This window comes from Malaclemys terrapin, chromosome 1 (genome assembly GCF_027887155.1).
Source record: "Malaclemys terrapin pileata isolate rMalTer1 chromosome 1, rMalTer1.hap1, whole genome shotgun sequence".
Classification (NCBI taxonomy): Eukaryota; Metazoa; Chordata; order Testudines; family Emydidae; genus Malaclemys; species Malaclemys terrapin.
The window spans coordinates 179,055,131-179,067,669 of record NC_071505.1 but is presented as its reverse complement, the minus strand read 5'-3'; the positions used below and the strand labels follow the sequence as shown (position 1 = coordinate 179,067,669).

The following is a 12,539-nucleotide window of genomic DNA, read 5'->3' as shown; positions in this document are numbered from 1 at the left end:
TGGACAAGAAAGCAGTTTACCAGATTTGCAGTTCTGAGCACTGTAAACTTCTTTGAATTTAATCTTGGACACTAAGACAGCTGTAACTCATTTTTTAGAATGCCTCAGAAATGCAGAGTGTTCACCTGTACCTGTTGAAGCCAAGGAAAAATAGGCCTGTGACACTCTCCTTAAGGAATCCAGAACCATAAGCCACCGTGTTAACCCTCTGCCTCAGCAAGAGTGAGCTTTGCTGGAGACCACATTGTGTGCCAGCTCCCTGCCACACCAGTCTGTCCACTTCACCAGCAAACTCCTGGAGACTTTACCAGTCTTTATCTTGCCTTGCATGTTACAATCAGTGAACCCCAGTTCTCAAGTTTCCCAGAGACATCTCTTTGTAGGGTCCAGTCTCTCTTGCCATGATACTCACAGAAATTATGTTTGCTGGCTCCAAGGAGACAGTGTACACACCAGTCAGTTGGTTTAACCACAGTCTCATTCTTAATTCAATATAACAGCACTGCTTTGTACGAAAATATTCTTTCATTGTCCTCTGCCTGCAATCAAACAGGTCAAACAGGTAAATCCATACTCCTTTGCCTATGGCAGGTTTGATTTATGCCCTGCCTCCAAAACACATTTTAAGAACGTATTTCCAGCACACACAATTCTTTATGTACGATCCATCCATACATGACACAATAATATTCCTGACCAGCATTCCATACCAGTTTACAGATGATAATTTATAAGATACCTTTTGGACACATATTATGACAGCAGTGTGTAGGGGGTAGTGAGTGTGTAGGGCCTGATATGAATTACAGTATAGTGGGTCTTTTGCCAGTGGGTATTGAGGGGCTCTTTGGATCACAAAGGCCTTCCTAATTATTTTCATAATCAGTGCAAAGGTATTGGAGACCAATGTACACAGCTTGTAATTTACTGTTTTGGCGTGCACATGTTCTGTCTGAAATAAACACAACTGACTCATAATAGGTTCTGCTTTCCTTAAAGAAATGAAGATGTTTGACTTGTTCACTTGTATGAGGCAAAGGGGAATCAAGAGGCTTAGAAACTGCAACACTGTATTTCAACTTCAAGGAAGGCTGCAAAACAGTTTGTAATTATATTGAATCAGTGCCCAGTGTGTTGCGAAGCTAACTTACCTTCCAGTGTAAAATCCTGATTTTGATATGTTTGACTACAGGGGTCAGCAACCTTTCAGAAGTGGTGTGCCGAGTCTTCATTTATTCACTCTAATTTAAGGTTTCGTGTGCCAGTAATACATTTTAAAGTTTTTAGAAGGTCTCTTTCTATAAGTCTATAATATATAACTAAACTATTGTTGTATGTAAAGTAAATAAGTTTTTTAAAATGTTTAAGAAGCTTCATTTAAAATTAAATTAAAATGCAGAGTCCCCCCGGACCGGTGGCCAGGACCCAGCCAGTGTGAGTGCCACTGAAAATGAGCTCGCGTGCTGAAGGCGGCACGCTTGCCATAGGTTGCCTACCCCTGGATTACAACATTGCAAGTTTGGGACATGAGAAAAAATAAATTTCTTTGTCTGACTTACCTAGATGCAAGAAACAGCAAAATATTTTGTCTGATTAGTTGGTGCAATAAGTGATCAGAAACACTACTGTATTTTTCAGATTACATTGCTGTATTTTCTGAAACACAAATGTTCTTTATAGGTTCACAAAAGACCTATATATAGTTGAAAATATTTTAAGAAGTGATCATCTGGATTTTTTTGGCAACTACTTTGACATACATTCCATGCAGTAGGTGTTCCATCAGATTACACACAATATACATATACATACATACACATTCCTTTTGGACTCACTTATGGTATGTGTGTATATAAGGGTAGTTGTAGTAAATGCTGTAGGAGCCATTGCAGTAAAAATGGTATGTCCAGTTCATGCATGGAGACATGCACAAAGTTTGCAGAAGCTGTGAAAAATTTGTTTTCTGCAATTCTCATGGAATTGAACTAGTTTCCACAATGTGTCAATAAACACTTATTTGTATTAAATCAATTATATAAGGTGAAATGGTAGTGGAAAGGGTAAAAAAAAGTATTGTGTTCAGCTCACAGAGGCCACTTGCTGGCCATTCCCTACAATATAAGGCAAAAAAAGACTTTTAGTAGTTAATCCTGCATCAGAATTTTGGGAATATCTAAAAAAATATGAAAATGGATATTTCAGTTCTGTACGGATAAGATCCTAAGTATAAGGAGTTCAGTAATAAAGAGAATTTGAAATACCATATTGAATACATAATCTACATAGTTTGCCCAATTCTGCATTTAAATGTTAATGGGAATGAAGGTAAGAATTATCTTTGTGTGTGTTCAAGTAGTCCCAACTCCAAATGTTCAAAAATCATGTCAGCCCCTCTTCCCCAATAATGAAATTGGCCCCTCAAATCATGACATTTAAAAAAAAAATCTCTTTTCTGGTTGCTTTTCTAATTTTAATGCTCTCCTCTTTCAAGGTGTGTGTGACAATTACAGTGGTACCAACTCTCACAAAGTTATAATGAGTAGGAAGATTTTGGCCCTGGCTACAGGAGGGAGTCTCCCTTCTCCCTCTTCCAGAAAAATCATGTGAAGGCTGTAGATTTTTGCATCATCACAAGACTGCCTGCAGCAGGGGCCATAGTCCTGGTAAATTTGCAAAAGTTGACAACATTGCATTAAGGAAACATTCTTGGTTGTAATTCTGGAAATGCTGCCAATGAAATTGAAATAATATCCCCTTTTCCTAATAACCCAATATCAATAAAATCTCAGAGGGGAGAGAAAAAGAAAAAAAGAAGGATGGTGTTATGGTTAAGGCTCAGGAAGGACTCAGGAGAACTAGGTTAAGTTCAATTCCTATCTCTGCTAAAGACTTCCTGTGTGATCTTGGTCAAGTAACAATCTCTCTGTGCCTCAAATTCTCATCTGTAAAATGGGGATAAAATACATCCTTTGTCTGTCTTGTCTATTTAGATTCTAAGCTCCTTGAGGCAGCGACTGTATCTTACTATATGTATGTTCAGCACACAGCATAATGGGACCTCAATCTCTCTGGGGCCTCTAGGCACTATTGCCTATTGATGAAGGCCTATACTCATCTCTTTTTATGTCTCCATGCACAGTTCAGACCATTCCCTTTAAAGGCACAGACTTCATACCCGAGCTCTAGCCAACAGCACAGGAGAGGTGAATGTCTATTCCTTGGCAAAGATGAGAATTTATGCAGACAGTTTATGGCTTTAAGAGGCCATTAAGAGAGCTAGGGATTTCTGGGGTACATGGATAGCCTGACCATGCCCAGTCACACTCTGTGTCAGTCTCAGGGAGGTGGAGTGGTGTAGGAATTATTGCAGAAGCTTTAAGACACCCAAGAATCCCCTCCACAAAGTTTGCCTAAGGCTAAGTCTACACTGGCACTTGAATGACAAAACTTATGTCTTTCAGAGATGTCAACACCCCCCCTCACCCCCAAGACAAAAGTTTTGCCACAACAAGTGCCAGTGTGAACAGTGCATTGTCGGCAGCAGCGCTCTCCTGGTGACAATGCAAACACCACTCATTGGCGGTAGAAGTTTTTTGTCAGCAGGAGAGCCGATAAACAGCAGATGCACAGCACAATTTTTAGTGGCATGGCTGTGGCAACACAGCCATGTCGCTAAACAGGGCCAGCTCTAGGTTTTTTGATGCCCGAAGCAAAAAAAAAAAAAAAAAAAAAAAAGTGGCCGGAATGCCGCCCCTGGAATTGTGCCGCCCCAAGCATGTGCTTGGTTTGCTGGTGCCTAGAGCCGGTCCTGTCACTAAAGGCTGTGTACCATAGACATAGCCCAAGTCTGGTGTGTGTTAACTACAAACTCCCACCCCTTCCCTTGGGGTGGAGAACCCTTCGTCTTTGGGGAGGCAGAAATTCACCTATATCAGCAAACAAACAGTCTCAAGTGCCCCTTCAGCATCAGCCCCTCAGTCATCATTCAGGGGCCTGTTTCCCCTTGGGGTTCCACTGATTCCCATGTGCAGGGCAGGTGCATAGCTGTCACACAGACTCGCTTTCCTCTACAAAATTCAGAATCTCAACTTGCTGTGGGCCACTCCAGCGACCTGCACAGTCTCTCCTCCAATGGGAACCCCATCCTTCCATCATAGAGCTGGCCGCTGGAAGTTAGGGTGGGATCTCCTGCCAGCTCTCTACCAGTGAAGAGGCCATCTTATCCTCTCTGTCCATCCCCTAGCTGATTCTGGGGGCAGGGGCATTTTTTGTAGCCCTGTTACTAAACTGTCGCGTGGGAATTCCACACAGGCTTAAGGCAGGTTTGGCTGGCAGAGCACTGCAAAATGGCCTCAGACTGGGGGAAGATCTGGCCCTCAGTCATCTACATTCATATAATTGTATTTTATACAGATTTAGACCTGCCCTGCTCCCATTAAAGTTAAAAAGAATGTAGCCATTGATTTCAGTGGAGGCAGGACGAGGCCCTTCAGGTCTCAGAGACTATTTTAATGCAGCTGCTTTTTGGGGACAAAGTACTCTTTGTCAAATACTGCCACTGTGCAATGGTTAATTACAGAAGTAAAAGGCTGCTCTCCATTGACAGGGAATTACAATGCCTCCCACCTTTAAAAATATCAGGCAAGATATAATAAAACCACAACTCATTTTGAGCCATTGTGAAACCAAGAAATATCTCCTGATGCCTCTTTCTTTGTTTACAGATAGCCACACAATTATCTTCATGGAAATGTCCACAGTAAATTGGGCCCATTCATTTGGACTCGAAACCAAATACTGAAGAACAATACCACAGTGTTAAGCTTACAGACTAGAATGAAAAAAAAAAAAAGGGGGGGGGATTTCCAGTATAATATTTCCTAACTGTATCTATTCATGTATTATTAAAGGATTATTCTTAGGCTTCTGAAAACATTTGTTATTGTTTATCTTGCATTAGATTTGACACAAAACATTCAGTAATCAAAGGTAATTTTACTAACACAAAGGGAAGATAAGACAGAAGGAAAATGCTGCTATCATTTCAGTGCACTTAGGACAGATCCTGAGCTGTGTTTTGCACCTGCAATTCCCAGGGAAGTCAATTAGAGTTGTGGGAGCTCAGAGACTCTGGATCAAGACCTTAATGATACACATGGAATAAACAGATGTTCTGACCACCAATAGGTGTTTTATACCCTGGTGTGTGATTTACTCCTTCCAGTTTCTCACTTGGGTACATTGGGCCTGATCCTCTGCTGCTGTAAACGGATGCAGCCCATTAAATCAGTGGAGCTACGCTGATTTATACCTGCTGAGGACCTGGCTGGTGTATCTGTGACAGAAACATAAATACTCAATTAAAAACCATCACTAGAGTCTCTTTGATGACAAACTAAACAATGCCAAAAATTATCAATATTGAAAAAAAGTATGTTTGTATATATTACACCTGATGTGGAGGGAGAAAATCACTAAGTGCTCTTGATAGTTTCCAATAGCCTACTGCAACCATTTGCTCTCATCAGAAGGTTTGGTGGATTCAGCCAAGTTATTAATAGAGATCAAAAAATGACCAGGTAGTTGGGCACCAATGACAATTTTTTCTTTTGGGGTATGTGGAAAGGAGAGCAGGAGGGGATAAGAGGAGGAAGCTCTATATCCCAACAGTATACCTGCTGTCAGCTACATTTCATTCTCACTGCTGCATTTGCCCTGTTTATTATTATTAATTGGTTTGTTTACTTGCATGGTTCTAGTGCTTAGATGTCCGAATCAGGGACCAGGGCCCCACTGTGCTAAGCACGATATATACACAACAAAAAGATGATCCCTGCCCCAAAGAGCATGCAATCTAAGTATAGGATGAGATCAGGCAGAATCCTCCTTCTCCCTTTCTTCTCTCTCTGTCAGGGGGTCAGCAGGGTCTGAGGAGCCGCCCCCTCTCTGGTGGCAGTAATGCCTAATGGTAAGAGTCCAACACACACCCCTCTCTCTCGCTGGCGGCGGTAATGCATAGTAATAAGAGTCCAGTGAGGAGCTGCTTACTTCAGTGGCCGTGGTGTCTAATGGCACGAGTTTAAGGAGCTGCCTGTTCTCCAGTGGCAGCAGTGCCTAGATACACAAGTTCAAAGGAGTCGACCTTTCTCCGGCGGCAATGTGCCCAATGGCAAGAGTCTATGGGGCTATCTTGCTAATGGCAGTAGTGCCTAAGGGTACGTACGGGGAGGGTAGGGGAACCCAGGCCCACCCTACTCCCCCAGGTTCTGACCCAGGGCCTTCTGAAACCAATTATCCAGTTGCAGTGTTCAGGTCTCTGTGTCCCCGAAAGCATTCCCTGGGTTGCTTCTTACCTTTAGTCTTGTCTTGGGTATCTCCCCCGCTGGTAGCGGCTCAAGGTCCCATTCGGTCCTGCAGCCGATTGGTATCCCATGGCACAGCGTGTTCAGCCTGGGTGGTCTGGAGTCCCATCGGCTTCTCACTAGGAGCCCATAGTGCACGTTCACTCTCCTCCTCAGCCAGCCCAGACTGAGCTGAGCTGCTTCCTTTTTTTAATATGCTCCCTCCCCGGAGACATGCCCAGCAAGGGTGAGGGGCCATGGCCTCCTGGGCCCAAAAACCAGTTGGTTAACCCCTGTATTGCCAGTGCGGGGTTGATACACCCTGTCACACTCCCCCTCACATTTCTGTGTAAAGAATGACATCCAATTTCTTTGCCTTACTGTTCTACTCCATCATTATATCTCCTTTGTGTACAACAGACCATGGTTTGTTATACATTGTGGTTGATAAGCATATAGTGCAATGCAATAGTATCAAATGAGACATCATAATATCACTTCTTCTCCTTTTAATAAATCATGATAGTAATGGGCCAATTCCTGACATCCTTAGTCAGGCATAACTTCTATTAAAGTTAATGGGAATAAGGACATCACAATAGTGCTAAGTACTGTTTGACTACAATATCCAGTTGCAGCTTTTCAGCTTTCCAACACATTATAAACATTGAATAAATCAAATGTAATCAAATTAATAACAACAGCTAGAAGCTTGGTTAAAATATTAATCATAAATAAAAGTAAAGTTTCATATATGTCAGGGTTCATCATAGCCAGAGTGTGGCTTCTTAACACATGCTAAAGGAAAACTTAATATAGTCAGATAGGAAATGCAAGCTTCTTTATCCAAGTCCATCACTACATTTCATTCTCACAACAATCCTTCATGCTTCTGCTTCTCAGTAGCATGTTCTCTCCCCCACAGAATCAAGAAGAAGCTATTGTCATTTGAGAACAAGGGATTTCTCTTGAAATTAACATTAAATACTTTTGAACAAATCAAAGGTAGTAAAAACTATCCACATCTAGCACCGCCGTCTCAGCTCTGCCATGACAGTACCACATGCATGCACATTGTGCCAAGAGCAGCAGTGCTGTTGCTATCATATCCATCCTGGAACACCCCCAGCCTCAAGGGCTCAGTGACTCTCTCTTGCTAAGTGGAGCACTTGGGGATAGGGGGACAATAAGACCAGTGATACTGTGGTAGCAGAAAGCATATTTTCCAGTATGGTACTATCTATACTCTTACCCACTGTGCAACATCCTGCTTTCATAGAAGTCAGTTGGTTGTTTTGACAGAGATTTCAACGAGAGCAGAATTGCTCGTCTTCTGTACCCGTCCCCTAGTCTCGCACTCTTCTCTTGGAAGACTGAAGGACTGGTCAAATATCACATACTCCATAGTTTCATCCAACATCCTGGCCTTGAGTGTCAAGATCATATAACAGATCACATTAGGAAACAGCAGAGGGACAAAGAGAGAAACTGGCCTCTTTTGTACCTCTGTCAGTCTAACATGGCGATTTAACGGAAATTCTGTTCCTTTCTTAATTCTTGCAGAGGGTCGAACATGCACCTTGACCTTCCTCAGGGAGAAAAGGATTTACGTGAATGGTTTTGGATATTCTTTCCCAGGTAGCTGCCATTGCTACTCTCCAACAACAATTATATGCTTTAGGGTCATAGCCAAGACACAACTTGTACACTTCAATGTCAGACTACCCCCCACCTCCTACATTTGAGTGGAGATGGGCATGCTATAGCTATCAGTACTGGTCTGAAGTGGCTGCTGCTGATGTATTTGCTGGCATTTAGGCCTCATGACAGCTTGTAGTCTATCCTCATGTGGAATATTGCTGTAAAGCAGTTCTACATCCATGTTTAGTTTGTTGTAACTTGCGTCCAGTGCTAAATAAAGCAAAAAGGCTAAAAGGGCCAGCTCCCAGAGGTAAATGAGACCCTGGATTTTTCTTGTGGACTTTCTGCTTGTAAGAGACAGGGGAGATCTGAAGTCTTTGCAGATGGAGGTATCCTTGATAACTTCTACACTCCTTATGTAGATGGGGGGCGAGGGGGTGGATGGCAAGAGGATTCAGAAGTGAGTTGAGTCCTAGGGGTTAGGGTTAGGGTTAAGAGGATCAACTCTTTTTGGTTTTATGATAGGAGCCCTCTAACACTGCACTGGACCCAGTTAAATGCCTGATATATGAGAGGGGTTGGGAAGATAACAATGGGGAAGGGAACTAAGTTAATAAAACGGCAGCCTGCTGCCCAAAACCATATTTGTGTCTGTCTTTTATTCTTGCATGTCCTGATCAAACTAAGCATGGGCCACAACTTGGCCCATTATTATTAATATTTTAATTGGAAATTGGTCAGTTTTCAGGCCTCCTATCATCCAATGTAATCGTTACAATGACCATTTAAAAATATAAATACATACATACATGTACATAGAGAGAGATTAAATTTAGCAAATTGCACTTGCCCAAACAGAACTTGAATTTTATCACCTTAAATCAAAAGGTTTATATTTCTTTTTGAACTGCATGTTGATTCTGCTTCCAGAAAATCCAGCAACCCTGCCGACAGAAACAGAACCTGATCTGACTGCCTAAGTCATTTTGCCAGGAATAGAGCCCTACATTATAAAATAAACAATTTTGTAGATTATTATACATTTTTGATTCAAGTAAATTGCTACTTCTTCTGGGATAGGAAAATTTCTCTTGCCTGATTTTCATTGCATTTAATAGTCTTTGTACGTGCACTGAAATGAGAAAAGATCCTTGTATATTTCTGTATCAAAGGTCAGTTTTTAAATCACTATATCTAATTTGCATTTAAATCTTAATCAGAACTTCACTATCTATAGCACTTCGTGCCATATACTGTAATCTGATTTCCACACAGACAACTGTTTGCAGCCTTTGTTGTTGTTCTATTTTATTCTAAGGTTAACACATGAACAAAACCAACACAATATTAATATTAAATATTATTATTACAAAATATTAAATATACAGTGCAGTAAGCTTCAATGCTCACTATGCTAAAGTCTAGCTAGGAGAATCATCAGTTACTGATGATAACCAGTCTCAGGGGATGAAATGCTTAGAGAATCCTTCTAGATTAGTTTGGATTTAGGAGGGGACTTTTAACAATCACTAATGAAATTCATTAAAATGCACTGTCTTGTAAGATTACTACTACTTTCAAATTTCTGATCAGGTCAGAAGTACCATGAGATTTGTGGTATTTCAGCTCTTCTGTTTCTGCTCCCAGCCAGAACCAAGAACTGCATGAAAAAAAGATGATGATTCAAAATGCTAAACAAACTTTTTGAAACCTCAGAAAAGGTTTATTTCCAGTTCTGGTACAGACAAAAGTTTGGGTCAGTTCAGACTTACACAAACCAACTCACCCACCCCAATTTACAATTTCCCATGTTTTTAAGGTGAGTGTTAAAACAATATCAACAATTAAGCCCCATACCACCTGACCAGATGTTTTCAATAAACTCCCCAATTTGCATTTTACATGGAACAAGCTTGTGTAATTTCCATTGGGAGCAAACCAAATAGCTTTGCTACAAGTCAATGATTCCCCAGATTTAACATATTGTGGTCTATAACAAGTTCAAGTAAACTTTATGTATTGACTTATTTACCCAACTGATTCTAATGCAGGAAACATACTGAAGAGACTAGTAACTTAACTGGATACGTGGTTACTTACACTCCTGTCCTGAAAATACTGGTTAAAATTTTCAAAAGCTCTTAAGTGATTTAGAAGTCTCATTTCCATTTGCAAAAGTGACTTAGGCATTTAGGAGCCAAAGACTCATTGAAAGTAACTCAAGTGCCTAAGTCACTTTGGAAAACAGAACTTAGGAGCTTTTGAAAATGTTGGCCATTAGACTACATTTTTTCATACTTCTATTCAGTACTACTGCATTATGTGCATTGTTAAAACCTTGCTCCTTGGGAATGATAATGAAAAAAATATACAAGTTTGGACAGGAGTCTCTGGACCAGGCATAATTTCTGCTCACTTTAGTTTCTTAATGAAACAAACATTAAAGAAAATATTTTTCATGAAGCGCAGAAAATAATAATGAAATAATAGTCATTTTCTTTTATAGTCCTATGTACCACTTTCAAAAAATGTAACATAAGGAGATAAAAGGACTGGTGGTTAGCATGTGGGTTCTGCCTTCCATATATGTTAGATCACAAGTGAAATTGGAACGGTATAGTTTGAACATTCCAAGTGCCTAAAATAACATGCTTGTAAAACCTCATTATTTTAAACTAAATAAGTTCAAGAAGAATGTTGTGGCAGATATTTTTTGGCTACCTTACAGACATCTACACTCTGCCCTACCACAGCGGTTGAGATAAGCTGAGGCAATTTGGCCAACAATACCTGGAACTCATTCTTTCTACTTTTGCAACAGAATCTAACTATGTTGATATTCAGGGCGTGGCATAAGGCTCATTTGTTTATTGAGTTCTGTGTGGGGAGAGGTTGGGTTGGGGGAGAGATTTATTTCTTTAAGATTGTATATAAGAATGAGCAGTGCTGCTATTATAAAACGACCTGTAAATTATTGGCTATTATTGCCCATGTGAAGATATTATTAGATTGAGCATTTAAAGTGAAAATGCACTGTAGACTGTAAGGACAAGTGTTTTAAAAGAATAAAAAAATAAATATGGAGGCTAAAGTTGCAGGATGGTTAGATATTTGTGTATCCACTCAAATTTCTACAGAATACAATACAATGTATACAGTGTTGTTTATGTTACTCGAAATTGGGTCAGCTAGTAAGCTTAGGAAGGACTAATGACCCAAAAGAGTTTGGCAGAAAGCAGCACATTTATTATACTGATGGCTAAGCTCAAAAGAAGGGGTGGAGGAGGGGGTTACACTCATGCTCCCAGGACAGGCATGGCACTGGAGATGTCAGGATCCTTTAAGGTAAGTGTCCCACAGCTCAGCGATGGATGGTGCAATAAAGGTAAGTCTTCCCGAGGCATGACAAAATGCAACGCAGCGAACCACTGGCCAGGCGGGCCAGGCGAAGGGCCTTCACAGGAGGTACAATCTTGTGAGTGCACTGCCAAGCACATGGCCCCTTCCCCTTTTAAGGACCTGTTCCTCATGGCCTGCGACTAGAGATTACTTGGCTGCTGCACCTCGGGCAGTGTCCACGCATTGGGCATGTGATCGCTGCCTAATCAGAGTCCCAGACACCTTGTCTACTTGGGAGCTCTTCTAATCTTCCAGCTGCTCAAGCAGCCCATTAATCCCACAAGCATTTCAGGCGGGAGGGGGAGGGAGAAAGCCACTTCACAAGTATTCAAAAACGGAGAGGAGACAAAGGTGGGGGGGGAGGTGTAACAGACCTTTGAACATACAGGTTATACAGAGCACAGTTATACAGAGCATACAGATCACTGCTGCTCCTACAACAGTTTCATGCTAATAAAATTATATAGTGTAATAGTTAAAGTTTTTCTTAAATTTAAAAATCTGTGTCTTTCCAGAAAAAGAACATTTTCCCCAGAAGAAAGCCTTCAGTAAGTAGGAGCAACTGCAACATTTCCAGGAAATGACAAGAAATATCTTCAAAAGAAAGAAAGGTTACTTTCTAGTAACTGTAGTTCTTCAAGAATGCTGCCTCTGTTAGTATAATAAAACTTAAGTTTCTAATTTCACCACTGGGAAAAGAGTCTTATCTGTAACACAGAAGACTGTGCCATGGACATTCACCATTAATTGGTGGTTCAGTGCATCTATGGAGCACACTCCTATCCATTGGCCAACAGTGTCAAATACTGACTGTGGAGCAGTCTTAATTAGGAGGCTTATACTACCAATGACTTGCTGAATTATTTATAGGGTGAAATTCTGACCCCATTGAAATTAGTGGGGATAAAATTTCACCCAAAAAGCAGATAGCAACCCCTGTCAGATGCCATTGCTGGACTAGTCACTGCTAGAGGCTGGTTAGTTAAAGGGGACAGAATAGATTCTCCCCTGCAGTTGAATTCCATTTGGACCAGACAGGCTGGACCTGCTCTAACGTATCTGACTGGCAAAAGGTCAATCGGGACCTTTACACCAGTGGTGTGTAGGCATAGAGGAGCTCTGCTACATCCCTCTCTGCCTACACTAGAAGGAGGCAGA

General features: G+C 41.1%; 1 long non-coding RNA gene across 1 annotated transcript in view; it reads left to right on the top strand.

The window, feature by feature from the left end:
• The window catches only part of LOC128847739 (uncharacterized), a 113,545-nt gene extending 101,522 nt beyond the window's left edge, over positions 1-12,023 (top strand). Inside the window, exon 4 of the long non-coding RNA XR_008446942.1 lies at positions 11,897-12,023. This is a non-coding gene — a long non-coding RNA (uncharacterized LOC128847739). The remainder of the gene's footprint in view (positions 1-11,896) is intronic.
• Positions 12,024-12,539: the final 516 nt, after the last annotated feature.